The 16,490-nt window shown below is 41.7% G+C and overlaps 1 non-coding gene across 1 annotated transcript; it reads left to right on the top strand.

The window, feature by feature from the left end:
* The first annotated feature begins 16,176 nt into the window (after positions 1–16,176).
* On the top strand, positions 16,177–16,295 carry LOC145391989 (5S ribosomal RNA). Its single transcript, XR_013895930.1, has one exon. It is a non-coding gene; the product is annotated as a 5S ribosomal RNA (ribosomal RNA).
* The last annotated feature ends 195 nt before the right edge of the window (positions 16,296–16,490 follow it).

The raw sequence follows: 16,490 nt of genomic DNA, 5'->3' as shown, positions 1-16,490 counted from the left end.
CTATTTTCAGGTAAATTATCTTTTCCTGCCGAAAAATTTTCCACTTTTTATCATCACGACCTTTAAACCGTACCTACGATTGTCTGTCCAACTCAGCATACTCAAAGGTGGTTTTCATTTCCCAACTTCCCAACTGGATGCCAGGCTAAGCTAGGTTAGGTTAAATTAAATTGAATTATATTATTAGGTACAGTTAAGCTAGGTTAGGTCAGTCCCTTCCACCATCGCTGACCAAACAAACTGACACAGCGGAACATAGCAAAAAACAACGGACAAACGAATTTCACTTGAAACGTTTACTTACTCCCCCAGAAATAGTCAGAAGAATATAACAGACTACAGTAAAAGTCCTTTAATCCAACACCCGATGGTCCGGAAATTCCGATGGTTCGGACTTTTCAACCCAAGGTCATTTTTAGCTTTCTTGGATACGAAATTGAGATAAAATACGAAAAAAATTGAGAACTATCGAAAAATAGCCGAAAGCGGTACTGAACTATCCAATTCTGCACCCAAAGCTTAGTCAACAACCCGCGCCGACATTCGGGAGGTTCCCAATCCTCCTGATTGTATGTTTACCCAGCTGATTGTGCGTGTCGTACATACCATGCGTTGTCTACCAAATTTGCTTGTTCTTTTTTTCAGTATTCCACTAGAATGGCTCTTACTACACCACCTACTACTGGTGAGAAGAGGAAGCATGTTATTAATTACTATTAGTAAGAAATTAGAAATAATACAACAGCTGGAGAAGGATGCACTGGTGAAGGACTTAATGTGGGAGTTTAATGTAGGCTGGTCAACCATTTATGGCTGTAAAAATAAAGCCAAGGAACTGAGGGAATATGTCACGAGCAGACTGTCTATGAAGGGATGTGAGAAAAGGAAAACTCTTAAGAAACCAGCACTGGCACAGTTAGACACAGTTCTTTATAAGTGGTTTTGTGGAAAACGATGTGAGGGCAAGCCTATCAGTGGGTTAATGATTATTGAAAAGGCCAAACAATTCTGTAAGGAAATGAAGATCGACACTGATGTGAAGTTTTCTGATGGGTGGCTTAGAAACTTTAAGACTCTTCATGGGATAAGGGTAGTGGATGTGTCAGTGGAGAAGAGGTCTGCTGATGAGACTGATGCAAAGGAGTACAGTACCATATTTTGTCAGCTTGTTAAGGAACACAGTCTCACTATTTACTATTATTTTTGTTTTTTTTTAACATTTTCTGGTATCTGTCTGATAGTCCGGAAAATCTGATAATCCGGACAGTCTGTGGGCTGCTGCAGTCTGGATTAAAGGGGTTGTACGGTATCAGGAAGAAGTACTAATTTGGTAAGGCTTCTGCTGCTTCAAATAAAGCATGTGTGTACCTGGCAGACTTACTGGGTAGCAAGTTGAATCTTGGTTAAGTTAGGATAGGTCAAATTTCTTGGTTAGGTTAAAATGTAGCTAAGGTTAGTAAGAGGTAGCTAGCAAAAAGTGACGGGGACATATGTTGGAGTAAGTGTCCGCTGTTACTCTCGAGAAACAGTTGATACAGCAGAAGGAACATGGCTAAAAACATTAGGGAAAGTAGTCTAATGTAACACATTCATTTACCACCCCAAAAATAACCAGAAAACTTTCAATCTGGAAGAAGAAGTGAATTGGTAAGGTGCTTCTGCTGCTTAAAGTAAAACTTATTTTTCACCCTGGGAATTATTTCACATGTAGACTTGTTGACTTTTTTTCTTTATTAAGCAAATCATGAGAACAGTACAGTAATATCCTGCTATACAATATGAATCCCCTTTATGCGATACCCCGCCACTGTGATGTAAAACAATTAACACCCTTCCCTGCCTATCAGTGGCCAGTCCCTGGTTATCCGATGAGAATTGTTTGTTGATTTTAACTGATTTTTATTTTTTTCAGATTTTGATGATATTTTAGACTTAATATTTGTATTTAGGTTTAATTGTAAACTGTTTTTAGACTTAGATTAATGTGTTTTAGACATAGATGGGGTGAACACTGTTATTATGAGGTACAATTTACTAAATTTGATTTGTTTTTTCAGACATTTTTTATGATTTTCAGATTTTATTTTTGGGTTTAGGTGAGTTAGTTTAGCTTGTTTTAAAGCCATCTGGGGTTTTAGGTAAGCTAGAAACTAGTTCTTGGACTCATTTGGGTGGGTTTTGGACTTGGCTGGGGGGAGATCCCAAGGCTCTCAAATGCATCCCTATACAGTCTGCGCAAATGAAAGTGGCGTGACTTGCCGCGGATGTATAAAAAACAAATACAAGTACCGGTAGGAAGAAAATACAGAAAATGAGCACTTACTACGTTCTAGTAGCATGTAGGCATCCCCCTACGCTTAATGCATTCATTGAGGCGGTTAGGAAGAGAACTGGCGAGGTTTTGCAGTGTGACAGGGTCAATTTCCTTCCTTTCCTTCATTATTGCTGTCTTAAGCCAGGCTACCGATGAAGTATCTGCTTCTCGTAGTTTTGTTTTAGAATGGCCCAAAGGCTTTCTATGGGATTTAAATCAGGTGAGTTACCTGGCAAATCACTGAAGAATGGAAAGTCACAGTCTGTAAGCCATTGAGTCACTCCCTTGGCAGTGTGGCAGGGTAGACCGTCCTACATGAAAAAGTTTGCCTCGCTCTTGTCGAAGGAATCTGGCAGATGCTCACACGGGAGCTCCAGGTAATTGTTTTTGTTCATAATCACATTATCAGGAAGGAATACTAAGTCACCAATACCATGAAATGAAAAACATCCCCGTATCATCACTTTGTCTGGGAATTTCACGACACCCCTGGTGTTCTTGGGGTTAACGGGGTCGCTGCCTCGAGGCCGGGACACCCTGCCAGACGTGTTGCCAGTCACACAGAACACTGCCTCATCACTCCAGAGCACACTACGCCACTTGACATCATCCCATTGTTTGTATTTCTCGGCAAAAATCACTCTGTTCTTCCTTTGACGTACCGTCAGCTCTGGTTTTGGCACTGGCCGGTACGACAGGTACTTCAGATCGTCTATCTGTCTATTGCCAGACACCATGATCCCATAAGGGGTGGTCATTTGACTTTGAGTTATTTATTTTACTGGGAGGGGCACTAATCCTCCACCAACCCACTTGCTGACACATAGGGAGCACATATGGTCTGGTTATATAGTTACCACCCAGCGTTGTAAATAGTTTCTTGGATTACATGAAACCATTTGGCTTGTCACTCGATGTAAAGCCACCTGTAAGGGAAAGAAAAGCAATAAGAAGTGACAGGAAAGATGAGAGAAATAGGAAGAGAGGAGGGCAGGCACAGAAAAAGAATGGTAAAGGCTAGGGAAGAAGTAGGCAGCACTACATCAAGTGAGTGGATGATGGTCGCCACCACCTACCACAAATACAAGGAGTAATGAAAGTGAAAGTTTCACTCTAGCATTTATGAATACTATGAGTTATGAGAGTGTAGGTGAAAGTGACATTCACTCTCAATGCTAGTATACAGGACGAGAAAGTGAATGCTACGTATTTTACTGAAAGAAATTGAATCCCTACAGTGACAATAAACTACTATTGCTGAAGGAAACTTATGGATAAGACTGTAGATATATATATGTGTTATATAGTAATAGAAATATAAACTGTGAGTGTTTATATGAATAATAAATGACACCACCAGCAGCGAACGATCGGAAGTGGGATGGTCATATGCCCTCGTAATTTTCATTGCTTTCAGTTATTTATTTATTTTTTTTTTTGAGTATGGATTCCAAACTATTTGAGAATCATAGAATAGTGTTTCTAGTGATAATATCAAGCTGTGGTAATCATATTACGAGTTGTTGGGAAGTGTAAAGTGGAGACTTCGTTACCCAACTTCAGAGGTCTCCACAAGTCCTACAGTACTCGACGAAGGCTCAACAAACACCCCAGGAGACAGCTGTAGGTATGTGCCATAAGCATATGTGATTTAATATTCTAGGACTAGTAACTGATTTTTGGCAAATATTTTTAGAGAGTCTGTCGGAGCGTAAATATGCCCGCGGGAGCTGCAAGTCAAAACAAAACAAGCCCGGGGTTTAAGGGTTAAACCATAATTTGTGGCCTCAGGCCACATAATCCCTATCGTTGCAACGTAGTATGGTTTTAAAAAATTGGAAAATGTTTTGACTTGCATTATATGTCATTTTCGCATTTTAACCATTTCCTAGCCTAAGAAATTGCCTTTCGTGTTGTAAGAGATTTGCGCACTCAGGTCACGCGTTAAGTGAGAGTGTCTTTATTAATATTTATTTTAAATTACTATTATGTATTCCATGATACATTAGATGACAAGTCAGTGGTCAAACACGAAATATTCTTTGTTGAGTCACCTAGTTGTCCACACTGTTTTTATCTCGTCTGATGGGCGAGAATCCACACCCCAAATGACAGTGTTCAGTCCACCTATGACTAAAACACATTAATCTCAGTTTATAAATCAACTTAACACAATATATGTCTAAAATATCATCAAAATCAACAAAAAAATAAATGAATAAATAACAAAAATAAAAACCTATCACAGAACCGGGGATAGGCGTACAATAGGTGGGATAGGGTGGTATTTCTGCCCCATCACTGTTCCAGGGTACCGGTATCTCATCCAGGGGTCTCGTAAATCGAGGTTTGCATGTAATTACTGAATACTGTACTGTACCGAAGGTACGAGACCATAAAGTCAAAAGTTCATAAGTCAACCATTCGTAAAACGGGGACCGCCTGTATGTTTTTTAATATATGTGGGCATTCCTGTTCATTTTTATGTCTATCAAATCTTCTTACATAAAAACTGACTGCAGTTTTTTTGTTCGGTACTTTACACATATCCACTGATAGATTTTGCCCTCATCCATGATGGACTGTATTTTATCTTTGACTTTAGTTTTGCTTCGTATGTAGCTGTACAGCTGCTTGGTTGATCAGTACTTTGATTTGTAATGTCTACCTCAAACTGGTTTTGAGCTCTCCTTATCCTTGTTTAATAATTTCTTGCCTGCTTGTACCTGTTATTATGCTCTTCCACTATTATGTCATCTGTATCTGATCCACAGCAAATCTCTTTTCTCGTTTGCCTTTTTACCTTCGGTATTAAACCATTTCTTTATTCTAACTTCCATGTCTTTGTGCTGTGGAATATAATTTTGGACTCTGTTTCATAAAATTCACAGAATTTTTCACATTTAACATTTATATCTTGCCCTCTTAGCTTTTTTTCCCAATTTTTTTCTATAAAGTATTTTTTTTAGGTCATGATAGTTGCCCTTAGTCATGTTGTTTACATATTTGACATTAGTTGTGTCTATCACCCTACTTTATTTTAGTTCTGGCTGTTTGTGTACCATTATCTTACTTTGCAACCCTATTACCTTATTTACAAAAAAAAAATAAATAAATATAACCTCATCCTCTGATCTTTCATTCTTGTTTCTTCCCTCTTTCCCTTTTGTAATCCCCATTCTTCCCGAGTTATGCATCGTTTTATCCATACATCTTTGTCATGGATATAATGTTGCACTGTACGTAAACTAAAAGTACCAAGTAAGTTGGGATTGTTTTCTTTTATTTGTTTTGCTGTAAGCCGTGGATTAATCTCTAGTTGACATCTGATAACATTTAAAGTCTGTTGGTTGATTTTTTTTTTTTCCTTTGCCAGGATGTTCTTTGTGTCGTGGTAATGAGACATTGTCACCATCCAGAAATCTCTTTATCCAATGCTGCACAGTTCTCAGTTTAACTCCTGTACTATTTGGTATTTCCTTTAGTGGCTTCCTGTCTTTGTACAGGGCCACTATCACTGTGATTTTATCACTTTCAATTTGCGGTCTCACAGACGTTTTTGTTGGAGGAGGTATGTAAAGATAGGCGAGACAAAAAAAAAAAAATAACATACGAAAATCAATCTCTCATCTTAAATGTCAAGACCAACTGCCTAGCCTCGGGCTCCTACCCTCCTCATGGGACAATGTTGGATTGCATGATGGATGAATGGATGGAAAATCGATCGCTTTTCACTGCACTAACCTCCTCATATGACTTGCTGACACACACTGTCGTCAAAGTCAACAGTTAAAAAGGGTGCATTCTGGTTGCCAGATGCACGAGAAACATATCACAGGTAACGGTTGAACCAGTGAGGAGTGTGATTTGAAATACAGTGAGAGATGATGCATCATCTCCGTGTCATAAATTTATCGCTGTGTCGCGCCACTTTCATTTGCGTGGTCTGTACAGTACTGTACTTTTTGTGTTTGAACGTCCCCGGTAACTGATACCTCGGTTCAGTGATGGGTTTTCCCAAATGCACCTCATTGTTATAATGGGGACCTACTGTACTGTACCATTCCACTACGCAGTCTTCACAAATAGTGTTCCACTATGCAGTCTTCACAAGTAGTAATACATTTGGCTTGTATAATGCTCATAAATAGTTTGAACAGAACAGTCTTTGACTGTAACCACGGCATCACAGTAATATGTGGAATTCCATGGAAGTACGGCCAACCATCCAAAATTTGTGAAATGGATCTACAATTTTCAGAAAGTCCTGTGGCCTAAATCACATGTTTTTCTATTTATCTATCTATAGCCCGACGCCCTAATCCCGCAAAGGGTGGCCGCAGACAAGGCGCCTCCAAGTCGCTCTGTCACCCACCATTTGACTACCCTCCCCAGCTCACCCCCTCCCTCATATACCTCTCAACTCCATCCTTCCACCTCATCCTCGGTCTACCCCTCCCTCTCCCTCCCTCCACCTCACCTACATACACCCTCTTAGACAGTTTTTCATTCTCCATTCTCTCCACATGTCCAAACCACCTCAGTGTATTTCTCCTAATCTTCTCAGCCACATCCACATTCACCCCACAACGTTCCTTCACTTCTTCATTCGTCAACCTGTCCCTCCATGTCACTTACCATGCTCCTCTCAAGTAACTCATTTCCACTGCTCTCACTCTTGACTTGTTCCCCTCTTGCAAGGTCCACGTCTCGCTTCCATACATCAGGGTAGGGATCACAATACAGTACTATCATGCAGTGACTTCTTAACTTCCTCCCTATTTCTCATCACTGCTTTCAGTAAACCAACAACCTTCCTTCCCTGCTGTACCCTTTCATGCACTTCATCCCCCAAAGTTCCATCCTTACTCATCACACTAACCAAGTACAGTACAGTACCCTCACGTCCAGCACGCGTTAATCCAGCACGATTCGAGTCCAGCACGGTGAGCAATTAATTAGTATTATTTAATACGATTTAATTACTGGAACACGAGTGTGTTAGCATAACACGCACAGAGCTCCGAGAAGTGGGCCAAATCCACAGAGTTCACTCTAGCACGATCACCCCCGTCCAACACGGCCATACTGGACATTCCCATGATGATGATAGCCAATGAAAAACTTCTGATCAAGTAGCCTTCCCCGCCCGCTATCGTGACGTGATCGTGATTCCACCCAATTAAAAACGCTTCTGGTGTCACGTGACGTTTTGTTTACATTTCTCCCGCCACAGAGCCACTCAGTCGCATAATTGCATTGGAAGGTGCTTTTTCTTGCTGCATTTTCTGCCCTTGTTACTGCATTTTACCCTGCTCACGATGCCTAGAAAACCTTCTGAGAACCCCAAGAAGCGTCGGCACCTCCCTCAGGCCACCAAGCTAGAAAGCATCGAGAGGAAGAAGAAAGGGGAGAGGAAAGTTGACATTGCCAAGGCCTACGACATGAATGAAGCCAACATGATCATAATAAAAAACTTAAGACAAGATCCTGGCAGCCGAAGGCTATCACACGGCACTTCATACCAGGTTTGCCGAGGATACGATGGTAAATCGGAACAGTAACGTGGTAAAATTGCCGATGATACCACGGGCATTTGGAATTCATCTGGATGGATTCCTGCCAAGGATACGATGGGGAAAACAGTGTGACCAAAACCCAGGCGACTCGACAGAGAATGTATCGTACTACAGCATTGAACATTTAGCCTGACACTGAATACATATTAATATTTGAGAATGAATATCAATCGTTTTGAAACCCTTCTCATCGGCGTGCGTATCAGTTTATAAACAAAGTTGCTTCTTATTCTCTACCGAGTCAGCGACAGCGATCACTCTCCACAGTCACGAGACGGGGCTCTGGCAACAGTGTGAGAAGCATGCACTTTGCCGAGGCTTAATGGACGAAGATAGTGATTCTGAGTGTGATTTCGAAGGATTTATGAGGGAGGTTTGATTTCGAAGGATTTATGAGGGAGGTTGAGGAGGAGCAACAGCCATTACCTGCTAGTGACGCCAGCAGCCATCCTCCGGGGACCCAGTAGGACTAACTACAGCCTTGGATACCACCTTCCATTCCCAGCAAGCCCACCAACACTATCCTAAAAGGTTAGTTATCATTCATAGCACAGTACCATTTATTATAATTACAATAGTACCAATATATGTGTAGGTATATGGTAGGTATTTAGGGTGACTTTTCTGAGGGTTGCTGACATAATTCATTTTTCCCCATAAGCTCTATTGTTAGTCCAACACGTTTTTGGTCCAACACGTGACCCATGCATGACAATATTACCGTGCTGGACACGAGGTTACTGTACTTGAATGCACTCACGTTCTCCATATCCTCACCATCCAACGTCACTGTACATTCTGTGACTTCATTCCTCTCAGACACCATAACTTTACTTTTGTTTACGTTAACTTTCTGCTTCCTTCTCCTCCACACTGTCCCAAACTCATTCACCAAACCTCGCAACTCCCATTCATCTTCACGCAACAATACTGTATCATCAGCAAACAGCAACACCGGAATCTTCCAAATCTCACCCTCATTCATGAGAGCCATCCCCACATTCACTGCCCTACCTTGCACCTCCTTTACAACCCCATCCATGTATATATTAAACAGCCATGGAGACATCACACAACCCTGTTTCAGTCCCACAGTGAGTTCAAAGAACTCACTCAGCTCACCATCCACTTGCACCGTAGCCCTAGCTCCTTCATACATACTCTTCACAGCACTCAACGGTTTCCCCTCCACTCCAAATATTCTTAATACCTTCTACATACCTTGCCTATCCATTCTGTCATAAGCTTTCTCTGAGTCCATGAAGGCAGCATACACTTTCCCTTCTCTAAATACTTCTCCACTAAACATCTTAGAACAAATATCTGATCTACACACCCTTTTCCCTTCCTAAATCCCCCTTGTTCTTCTCCAACTAGCTCCTCTGTCAAATGCCTAACCCTATCAATGAGTATTCTACCATATATTTTACCAGTCACACTAAGAAGGCGAATACCCCTATGGTTACCACAAACTTCTCTCTCCCCTTTTCCTTTGTATAAAGGAACAATTATACCTGATTTTCAGTCCTCTGGAACCCTTCCCTCTTCCCAAGCCAATCTACACAACTTCCATATCCACTCCACAACAGTCTCACCCCCATACCTAAGCATTTCACCACAAACTCCATCAATTCCTGGGGCCTTTCCCAACTTAATCTTCTTCATTGCTTCCACTACTTCCACCCTACTGATCTCTTCCTCCCTCCTCTCATCTCTTCTTCTCCCAATCATTCCCCAAGCACTTATACTCGCACTATTCTCACTTTCTACATTCAACAAATCCTCAAAGTGCTCCTTCCATCTCCTCGATTTCTCTCTCTTCTCCACCAGCAATCTATTATTCCTATCTTTCACTCCCCTACTATTTCCCCTTTCACACAGCCTTACTTCTTTACCTCCTTCCAAAACAATTTCTTACTCTCCCTCCATTTCACACTCAGATTCCTCCCAAACTCTTCATCCACTTTCTTCTTGCTCTCCTTCACCAAGTCTTCACCTCCCTTCTGCTCACATATACCTCTCTCTTCTCTCTCTCATCTTCTCCTCTACCTCTACTCGCTAACCATTCACTATATGTCTTCTTTTGTTCCACAGTTCGTTTCACCTCATCATTCCACCATGCTGCCCCTTGCACACCCTTGCATCTCTTCCTCACTCCACAAACCACCTCACACGCTGCGCCTATCTCTTCCGTGAATATCTTACATACTTCTTCCACCCCTTCCATCTGCTGTAGCTCATATCTTCCCGATCTTTCTTCCACTATGCTCTTATACTCTGCCATTTTCTCACTATCTTGCAAAATCTGCACTCTTCTCACAGGAGCTGCTTCCTCCTGTCTTCCCCTTCGTCTCCTCAACCATTTTCTTTGCAGCTTTATCTTGGCCATCACTAATTGATGGTCAGAGATTCCATTCCCCCATCCTCTCCAAACTTGTCTTCTCATTCGCTTATCCACACACACACAGTCTATCATTGCCTTTCGTTCAACAAGTTCACTATCCATCCTTCTCATTACTCTCCGTGTATACCGGTGGATCATCTTATGCCGAAAGTAGGTGTTGGCTATTGCCAACCCCTTACCAGCACAGATGTCCACCAAAGCACTACCATTTCCATCTACTTTAGCTGGCACACCCCACTGACCAACCACTCCATCCACTTGTACATTCTCAACTTTGCCATTCATGTCTCCAGTCAAAAACACTCTCTCTCTCTCCTCTCAAATTTGTCCATACATGCTTCTACTCTCGCCCAAAACTCATCTTTCACTCTTGCCACTCGGTCCTCTGTCGGAGCATACACACATACAATCGCCCACGCTTGTATACCTACTTTCATCCTCACCCATACAGTCCTTGCACCCACAGTTCCATACTCTCTTATATTCTCCTTCCACTTCTTACTTATCATCAAACATACTCCCTCTCTTGCCCTCTCATTCTCAGTACCTCCCGCACATATACCTCAACCATATTCCCATTCTCTCACCCTTTCACCTTTCCATTTAGTTTCAGTCAGTCCACATATATCCACTTTTGCATCCTCAAGCACCTGAACAATCTCTCTCTCTCTCACTTCATCATTCACTCCTCTCACATTCCATGTTCCGACCCTCAGAATGTCCTTTGTCCGTTCTGAAGTCGTCAACGTATGGTCTGTCCTGGTCCGAGGCACTTTATTTGCTTGTTTAGTTAGTTCTTTTTATGGGGTGGGGCACTAACCCACCACCAACCCTTTTAGTCGCCTCGTACGACAAGCAGGGATACTGGAGGTGTATTCTTGAGACCTCCCTACCCCCAGGGAAGGTAATGACGAACGTGTCAAATCAGTGTTTTGAGATAAACAGTGTTAAAAATTTGTTTCATTGTAGCTCATTAACAGTAGCCTGATTTCAGTAAACAATGTCTCAAAAAACAGAGCTGGTAAGATACTTTAAGACACGTGAGAATTAAATACAAAATATATGATAAATCATGTTATAATGCTGTTCAGTTATTAACCCCATACCATTCTACCCCTGTGGAAAAAAGAAAAAAAAATTAATTTGAAAATAACCAAAAATATGAAAAGGACAATCTCCAACCCATGTACAGTAGTGGTGCATGTATTTAAGTGCTGTGGGGTGTGTGAGGATAACAGCAGTCTAGTGTATTGTCGATCTACTGCCTTCCGTTCATCACTAACTTGCTTGTCAGTTTCCACTGATCCAGCTACAGTCACTTTGTCGAGTACTGAACAAACTCTATGCTCACCTAAACCATGAACACTGATTGACAAACATCATAAGTCACATTAGCATACCGGTACTCAACACAATAACTAATTGTACATGACTTGCCTGTTTTATGGCCCTTTACATGAGGCTGCTTCATAGCAACACTTTTCACATGACTGGCAAAGTAACTGGTCTGTCTGGTATAATCACTCATTGCCTAGAAAGCTGTAACTAGATCATTTACTTCATTCATTGCCCAAGTTGTTGAAGCAGCTGAGCCACACTTCCAAGAAGGACCAGTTTTCCTAGTTGGCTTTTCCTTTTTTATGCTATAACTCACGTATACATCCCCAGCATTTTGTTTTTGCTTGCCAACTGCATGTTTCCAAAAAGATGGATTAAGTTTACACTTCGTGTTTTCACTTCTGCGTATGCTTAGGGACTTCCTGCTTGTTATCACTATGTTAGTCACTCATGTTGCAATGTAAATCACTGTAAATCTGAGGTGAAAATAATGTAATAAATCAAAAGCACGTGTGTGTGGCTTACAGTGTAAACAGACCACACCCATGAGCCAACACGCCCACAAAACACAGCTGCTGATTGGCTGTGAGTGTGACGTCATCATGAGACCCACTGCTCATTGGCGGCCTGGAGGAGTGCTTGCTGACACGTTTATCTTTCTTCCGCTACACCTTTCCTTGGGAGACACACAGACCACGAGTACCAACCTGCAGCATGTTGAACAAGAATCCCCTTTGTTGTATAGGACTTTCAACCATGTTGTAAAGACGACCATGCTGTGAAGACGTTTCCACTGGATAGAAAAATGGCAGAGGAGTGTGTTGCGACCTAAAGCTTAATTTTAGATGTTTGGCACGTTTGTCGTTATTCGACTAAATGCCACAAATACAGTTTGGTCATGCAATACAGTAGGGTTGCGTCAAGTGAAAACCTGTCGCATAATGGTTTATTGTATAGTGATGTTGATATAGGTTCAGTTGGGTAGTAGTAGTAGTAGTTGTAGTTGTTCCCTAGACAGTCTGGCTGAACAGTCTCGAGTCCCTAAGGAAGGCCACGGCTGAGACTGGGCTTTCCCACAGAGCTCTTAAGGAGCGTATGTTGTGTCGTTGGCGTAGGTGATTGTGTGCAATGCAGTCTTCCATAATGTGCTTCATAGTATGGGAAGCTGTGTTACATTCTGGACAGGCATCAGCGACAGAGTCATCCAGCCTCTTCTGATAACTCAAGAGGGCTGGATGATGCCCGCATCTCTGCCTGGCCAGGTGGACCTGTCCTCACGAGGGAGATAGGATTCAGAAGGGTGGATATCAGGAGGCCGTGCATGGTGCGGTGTGTTGTCTCTGAGTGACTGAATGGAGCGGAGAGTGATTTGAGAATGGATGTGCTTCTGGAAGCTGGTCTGAGGTGGGCAAGGGGGGAGAGATGGCAGTATTTGTGTATGATATCATGTGCTGGTTGTTGTTTTGATGTTCCTTGGTGTGTGTGGATATTGTGCCATGTAGTGTAGTGGATGGTGTGGGTTTGTGGAGGCTGCAGTGAGAATTTGGGTGCCTCTCATGTCTAGATGAGCCTTGACTTTGGGGACTTTGATTTCTTGGTGTAGGTGGTCTATGGGTATAGTAGCTGTGCAGCCCATGATTATTTTTAGTGCCTTGTTGTTGTAGTGTGTTTTAGTGAGGTTAGAAGCCTAAGCAGGGCTTGCATAATTCATCACTGAACGTATTTGGTGTTTGTTTACTGTGGTGGTGGTTTCTTTGTTGTGTCCAAATGTTGTATGGGCAAGTGACCTCAGTGCATTAAGTCTTGGTGTTAACTGATCTTTAATATTTGTGATGTGTTGTGTGAATGACATTGATGTGTGTTACACCAAGGATTTGTGTGTGTGTGTGTGTGTGTGTGTGTGTGTGTGTGTGTGTGTGGTTGGGGAGTGTTGTTTATGGTGAAGTGTGGAGTGTGACAATGTTCTGCTGTCCAGTTTGTGAGAAGGGTCACTGTAGAATTGACTGGGGCTATTTTGAGCCTGTTTGTGGTGAACCATTCGTGTAGTGTGTTGAGGTAAGGTTGGAGGATGTGTGCAGCTGTGTTTGCATTTTGGTGTGTACATGTAAGTGTTAAGTTGTGCACGTAGGAAGCTGTGTGTATTTGTGATGTGTGGGGCGTGGGTATGTCGTGCATGTATAGGTTAAAGAGACTAGGGGACAAAACAGATCCTTGGAGGACGCCATTTGTGAAGTTTCTGATGTTTGAAGATTGACCGGCAAATGCTACATGTGCACATCTGCCTGCTAAATAGCTTGTCAGCCATCTTTTTGTGTTAGTGTGCATGTTTGTGTTGAATATTTTGTTTGTGAGGTTGTGGCTGGGGATGGCATCAAAAGCTTTGCTAATGTCTAGTGTGACTTGGAGTGTTCTGTGTGATGGGCTGGGTGAATTCATGCCATCTAAAACTCTGTGTAAGGTCTGTAAGAAGAGTGTTTATGGAGTGTATTGGCCTACAACCATGTTGTGATGGGGCTAGGGGGGTGTGAGGTGTAACTATAGTAGTGGTGCACGACTCTGAGGTTGTTATTATCGTACCCTGGCAACCTACCCATCAACAATGCGTCTGATTTCGTGTATGAGGCGTGTGATTCGTGTATAATATGTTCGTGTATAATAATATTTGTATATAACATTCGTGCTTAATAATATGATTCGTGTATAATATGATACAAAGTCAGATGCACATTTGATTGGTAGGTTGCCAGTGTATGAGAATGACAACCTCAGAGTCGTGCGCCGTGACTATAGTTGTAATACCAGTCGTTCAGTGACTTCTATTGGGTGCAGAGGAGTGTGACGGAGCTATGTGAGGAAGGTAACGTGGGGTCTTTGTTGGGTTTGGGGTTAGTGATGATAATGCCATGCTTCCAGATGTTGGATACAGTGAGTCTTCGATATACAAGAGGGATAGTGACCAAAAGAAACTTTCGTAATTCGAAATTTCGTATATCGGAACGATTTTCCCCATTGAAATATACATACTGTATAAATGGGGGATGCGTCCCAGGACCCCTTCGGACCCCCCCCCACTAAACTTAACCCCCCACTATTTTGAAGTAAGCAATACCTGTATACAATTGTAGAGAAAGAGGTGGCCATATTCTTTCTTGTATATCTCCATTTTCTTCGTCACAGTCCCAGCAGTGGAAGCTGCAAGGCCTAAAGCACACCCAATGTCCGAGACTCCCTTCCCCTCCTCATGGGGTCTTATAATTTCCAATTTCCTTTCCAGAGTTAGAATACGGTGCTGCTGCTTCTTTGCAGTGGGCTCGCCCAATGCTGGAGATGATGCAGGGGCTTGGAAGGCAGGGTGAAACAATATGAAAAGGTGAAGAGCTGTGAAAATATCCTCACGTACAACGAAGCTGCAAGGAGAGGAGGGACGTGGACTCAACTGAGAAGTGCGCTAAAATTTGTTTACCAGAGAGGGGTTAATTCGTTTTCTCATGGCAAGCGAACGCGGTGCACATTTTGAATTTTTCATACAGTATTCCATAAACCCGTTCATAGCTGCCGGCCTTGATCAACACTTTACTGTTTCGGTGTCAGTGACATTGAGTTAGGGCATCCTATAAAAAACAGCGAACAATTATGGGAAGAGAACGAAGGTCACTGGAGTGTTTACACGACCCTACTCTACCATCCCAAGCAGTCAGGCGTTCTCTTTACTTCAGAAGTACTCGCTGATGTTTACATGCTTATGTTACATGTGCCCTAATTTTGAGTAAGTTTCTTTCAGCAAGATAACATAATTTACCACCCTCAAAATAGTCAGGAAAATACAGATGACAAACTAGAGGAATATGAACTGAATGGGGTGCTTCTGAAAAGCTTAGTATTCTGTCAGATGGCTCCACTGTAGCAGTAAACACATTCCCGCGCTGTTTAAAAAGCATAATTTTATTTGTTAAATATTCACACGTGTGAAATTGTGAATCATGGTAATGTCATATGCCGTAATATAGATAATACAAATAGAACACGTATATATAACGTATCATGAATTGTTTATATTTATCATAAACTGAAATTAAAATATCACTGATGGCATGTGATGGCAATCCGCCATTTCAGTGGTCCTATATTATTTAATTTCTGCTACATTTAGTGCAAGTTAGATTCTAAATACATAGTTTGTTCAGAGTGTAAAGTACACCTAGTGGGTATCTTGACTCATCCAGTCTCTATGTGGGCAGAAATTTACTATTGAGTAAATACTGGCATTCACCATCATAAATCATCCTGTCTGAGGAACCGTCCCAAAACCAAGATCGTTTACACGTCATTTTCTGCCCGGTCTCACCGAGGACAGACGACTGGGGAAGGTAAACAAGCCAAGACATCGCCTCCAAGTGATCCACAAGATTCACACGGAGTCAAGTTCAGTATTCTCGATTTTATATATATATATATATATATATATATATATATATATATATATAAATATATATAATTATTATATATATATATATATATATATATATATATATATATATATATTAAACGGCCATACCACGTTGAGTACACCGCTTCCCGTCCGATCAGCGAAGTTAAGCAACGTTGGGTCTGGTTAGTACTTGGATGGGTGACCGCCTGGGAACACCAGATGCTGTTGGCATCCCTATGTGTCAAATGGGGTTGGTGGAGGATTAGTGCCCCTCCCTGTAAAACAATTAACTCTATGCTGTTGGCCACCCCGTTTGAGATACATGGCATCTGGCAATGAACGAATGAATGAATAATATATATATATATATACAGTATAGATATATATATATATATATATATATATATATATATATATATATACATA

Source organism: Coenobita brevimanus, chromosome 20, assembly GCF_032717465.1.
Source record: "Coenobita brevimanus isolate Jiangsu-jjx chromosome 20, ASM3271746v2, whole genome shotgun sequence".
NCBI lineage: Eukaryota > Metazoa > Arthropoda > Malacostraca > Decapoda > Coenobitidae > Coenobita > Coenobita brevimanus.
Note: the sequence above shows the minus strand (reverse complement) of the source record. Positions and strands in the feature narration are given on the sequence as shown.